Source organism: Schistocerca piceifrons, chromosome X (genome assembly GCF_021461385.2).
Source record: "Schistocerca piceifrons isolate TAMUIC-IGC-003096 chromosome X, iqSchPice1.1, whole genome shotgun sequence".
NCBI lineage: Eukaryota > Metazoa > Arthropoda > Insecta > Orthoptera > Acrididae > Schistocerca > Schistocerca piceifrons.
In genome coordinates this window covers 61,632,578-61,637,658 of record NC_060149.1, presented here as the reverse complement: position 1 = coordinate 61,637,658, position 5,081 = coordinate 61,632,578, and the positions used below count along the sequence as shown (strand labels likewise).

The 5,081-nt window shown below is 43.5% G+C and overlaps 1 non-coding gene across 1 annotated transcript; it reads left to right on the top strand.

The window, feature by feature from the left end:
• The first annotated feature begins 243 nt into the window (after positions 1-243).
• Positions 244-361, top strand: LOC124723241. The gene has a single exon (XR_007006553.1). It is a non-coding gene; the product is annotated as a 5S ribosomal RNA (ribosomal RNA).
• Positions 362-5,081: the final 4,720 nt, after the last annotated feature.

Genomic DNA, 5,081 nt, shown 5'->3' with positions numbered 1-5,081 from the left:
CCATTCGGCTTGTTACAGTTTCCAGCATCATCACAGGACCGATCGGTTAACACAAGACACTTGTGAAGAGGGTATGTCGCCCGTCAGTTCGGCAGTCGCCTATGAGACGCCGAGCGCGCACTCCGCGCCGCCTTCGAGGCGGAAGGACGTGCTTTGCGTCAAATGTGCCACCGAAAACGGCGATTGCGTGTGTTGGCAGAAGAGACGAATGCGTCTTGTGTCGTGCGGCTACATTATAAGGACGCCAACGGCCATACCATGTTGAATACACCGGTTCTCGTCCGATCACCGAAATTAAGCAACATCGGGCCCGGTTAGTATTGGAAGGGTGACCGCCTGGGAACACCGAGTGCTGTTGGCTCCATAACAAAAAAAAAAAAAAAAAAAGGTCAGCTTGACGGACTGCCGTCCTAAGGGGCCCGGGTTCGATTTTCGGGGCTAGGTCGGGGATTTTCTCAGCTCAGGGACTGGGTGTTGTGTTGTCTTCATCATCATTTCATCCCCCTCCGGCGCGCAGGTCGCCCAATGTGGCGTCGTATGTAATAAGACCTGCACCAAGACGGCCGGACCTGCCCCGTACGGGGCCTCCCGGCCAATGACGCCAAACGCTCGTTTCCATTTACCTCCATTCTAGCGCAACATTAATCATACAACTAAACGACGGCTTCTTCCGACGGACGCAGAGTGCGACACACAGAGTCCAGAAGTTTGCTCCATAACGTCTCGTATAATCGGTAGACGTGCGATTGTCACCTTAGTGGACAGCCTACAGCATACTTTATACTATGACTTGTGTACATTGAATTCGTAAACGTCTGTTTCTGCAGTTGTATACACTCTCTGCTGTTAAATATTTTGATTGTTCCACGGAGGTCTCCTACTGTGACTGTATGATTGCCCAGTAGTACTGACGGCGAATGAAAGTTGCCGTGGAACAGTGCAGAAACATGCGTTGACGTATCACAGTCGATATCATTCATCGTCAGATAGTTTCACTTCAACGTCACAAAATCGTGGAATTTCCAATACGACTACCGGATAGAAGTCTCGGACAGAAATCATACCAGCACTGACACGTTTACAGCCTGTGTTGTTTAAGCTGTAGCTAACGTTAAACAACATAATTACCACGTCATGTGCCTCTTCACTTCACCTGCTGCTGGTGCTGCTGCCAAGTACCTCGGCATCTTACTCATTTTCCGATTTTCTCGCCAGTGGTGAGCTATTTATCGACCGCTGTTTATATACTTTTTTGCAGTATATATGTGACGGACACACTCGCCTCTAAAGTCAGTTCATCGTCAGAATTAACAAGGTGATGATTATTTTGGAACGACGGTGTTTCTCGTTAACTTAAGCGAGGAAGGTGAGTGCACACTACAAGTCAGGTTAGCTGATGGGCCTACCATTACATGTCTGTAGTGAATGCACAGCTTTGGTGTATTCAAGAAGACGATGACTTAACCTAGACATTCCCGAATTTGTTACAAAGATTCAGCTGGATGATTACTGGTTGAAAGATGATGAGCAATCTACGACCACCTGTTCCATGTTCTAGTGGGTGAAATCACAAAATACTTGTGAAGTACTTATGCACAATTATAGTAAACTTACTGAAAGACGTACGAGTTTAGGTGCATTGGACTATTACCTGTTTCCTATACGACTATGAGACTTCACGGCCTAGAATTTGAATATCAGTAGACTTAGGGGATACCTCACACTGGTCAGTCATCTTATTCTTTACGTAACCCATAATACTGCTCATTTATTGCCACTTGTACCATGAATATTGACCTTTAGAATCAATGCATTGCACGTTTTCAATTTCAATAACCACAGCAAAGTCTTTATCAGGATCCAGACCCACATCTACTCCTTTAGATCCAGAAGCAGTGATGTTGTATGTGTGCTTGTGAACAGTAGTACTCTTGTCAGGGGACTTGCCTGCCGTTCTGCGATAAATCGGGGACTCCATCTGCTGCGGCAATGCGGTCAGTAGTGTAGCCTTATTCATCACTTTCATTAAAACTGGTTCAGGGGCACGTTGCGCTGCTGGTGCAATGATAAATCAAAAGCATATATTCAAATATATAATTTTGTTAATAACAATGTTAATAATTATAATAGGTACTTACTACCAGTCTTATTCCTCTTACCTCAGCATTTTGGTCCCTTAGGAATTCATAGATATTTTCTTATTCCTCTTATGCCTGGGAACGCTGGATGATTCCTACTCATGCAGCTGGCGCTTCACCATCCTCTCACTCTCAAGTTCACACCTCAAATGACGGTCGGCTCAGGCTGTTGGCATAATAATATCATAAAGGGAGGGGAGGGGGCGCATGATCATTAGTCCAGAGAGGAGGGAAGGCGGGCTACCACCATTTTTATGTCATGTGACCTTGAATGTAGGTAAAATAATTGCCTGGGTGATTCTCCAGGGTGAATTTGATCATTTCCCGGTGGTTCTGGGGGAGAAAGGGAGTGGGGGAAGCACAGAGCCCAAGTGGGTAATCTGACGCAGGATGTGTAACATGACACCGTGTGGAGCGGCAGGTTAATAATAAGAAATAATATTCGTCTTCTACGTGCTTCTGAAAACTATTTTTGTGGTCAGCCAGAAAACGATGGAGAACATACTGACCATAGCTTTCAGTCTGGAAGTCCACATTCTTCTTTTGTTCACTGAAATAAATGTTCCTACTCTTTGTTTATTCAGCGGGATCTGGGACTATAATTGTAAAATGGTTCCATTGGCTCTGAGCACTATGGGACTTAACATCTGAGCTCATCAGTCCCCTAGACTTAGAACTACTTAACCCTAACTAACCTAAGGACATCACACACATCCATACCTGAGGCAGGATTAGGACCTGCGACCGTAGCGGTCTGGCGGCTCCAGACTGAAGCGCCTAGAACCACTCGGACACACCGGCCGGCCTATAATTGTAAATAAAAGCTCTGAGTTCTAACTGATTCAATTATATTTAAGAAAATTTCACACGCACAACTCACAAGGGGAGGCCGCCAACTGTGAAATTCAGATTCGATTCATACTGCGCATAATAAAAGCTCATGGCCAGAGGTGTGATGTAGCAAAGCACCAAGATGCACTTCTCAGCCGTTATCGAGAAAATCGACAGTTAAAAGAAACCGTTACGGTGAAATACTCTCTATGATTAATAATATTCCACAGCGTCGTAGCGCAGCGGTAAGCGCTCAGCTTTGTAAGGCGAAGGTCACCGGATCGAATCTCGCACCATGCAATTTTTTTTTAGTATTTGTTTTTTGTAATTCAAATGTGTATATATATATATATATATATATATATAATTCCCGGCAATCAGTTGCAACAATGATGCATATAATAAGTTGTTGAAAGTCGTTTGTCGTGGAAGAACTGGCGACTTCGAACATCATTATTTTTTCCGCAAACAAAGTTGTATTTCACAAATGTTATTAATTGTCTTCATAATGTTAACCACGTATAGTTAACGAAAGACGTAGAAACGATATTCCGAAACGAATACGTATAGCGTAAGTCAAACGTTCGAATTAGAATAGAGACCCCACGAACACAAATTCGCTGTGGCAGGTATGAAATATAAACTCCGTTACTCGCTCGTTACACTTGAAGGACAGATGTTGAATGGGCCGAAACGAGCCGCCGCATAACAGCGTAGTTGCCTGCTAACTTCGAAAGAAGGTAGATGCGGTCCCTAGCGCAACTTATAACATCGTCGAAAATCAATGGGGACGGGAGAGCTTTGGTACACCCTGTTAAAAAAACGGAAAAATGGAGGCGGTACAATTGGAGAGCGATCCGCCTTCACCAGCATGCATAAGCAATTCATTAATAGTTTATATATATATATATATATATATATATATATATATATATATATATATTTGAATTACAAAAAACTAATAATAAAAAAAAATTGCATCTCGCGAGATTCGATCCGGCGACCTGCGGATTACGAACCCGAGCGCTTACCGCTGCGCCACCACGCTGTAGAAATCTATTAATCGTAGAGAGTATTTCACGGCAACGGTTTCTTTTAACTGTCGATTTTCTCGACAACGGCTGAGAAGTGCATCTTGGTGCTTTGGCACATTACACCTCTGGCCATGAGCTTCTATTATGCGCAGTATGAATCCAATCTGAATTTCACAATTGGCGGCCTCCCCTTGTCAGTAATATTCCTGATAATAATAATAATGATGTCTATATCTCAAACATCACTATGAGAAGTTCAGAGGGGACCTCTACGGTAAGTTCCCAATAAATGGTCTTTCGCCCTGAGTTAGTAATAATCTAAGTTAATTGCTCGCCACAAAAGAGGAAAATAACGTCTCAACTTGCCACGCGGTTTTGTTGACATTACGGGCGGCACACAAACAGTACTTCCACGAAATCTACACGATCCAGGACGGTGTACAGTCCTCGCGAGTTCACTTCCTATTTGTACCAAAACATGCATTTGGTTGCAGCCTGGCTGTGACCTCATCCGAGGTTGTGCGTGAGCGGGCTTTTGACTGACGCTGACCGATAGCTGGGTGCGAAGTAAAGTCCAGTCGCTGCCTCTCAGTTCGTATTTATATACGGGCGCAGCGGACGGCCGAAGGGAACACCTGCCGTCGTCCGCTCTATCCCCCAAGTAACAGCATCTAAATGGCCGTTTATCTCTGGCACGGATCATTTTATAACACTATTCTGTATCAATTTACAATCTTCATAATTTTTGTATGAATGGAGTTAAGTTGGCTTTAATCACAGAAAAAGTTTTCGCTCGCCCGCATTTAAACTTTGCCGTCCAGAATTTTTAGAACGAGATCGACATTAGAACATGACCTTTGAACTACATCTTTAAGAGACCTTGTATTGCTTGGTATTTGCATCAGTCTTGAAACTTGTTACAGCTCTATTATTTAATGGGTTTCATCAGGTTCTGTAATCAAAACTTTCTGTCATTAATATAAATGGTACTTAATCTATTATAAATAAGGACGTTTTTGATCCAAATCTAGTTTTCAGTAAATTACGTGAAAACTATTGGAGGCAGCGCAATGGGGTC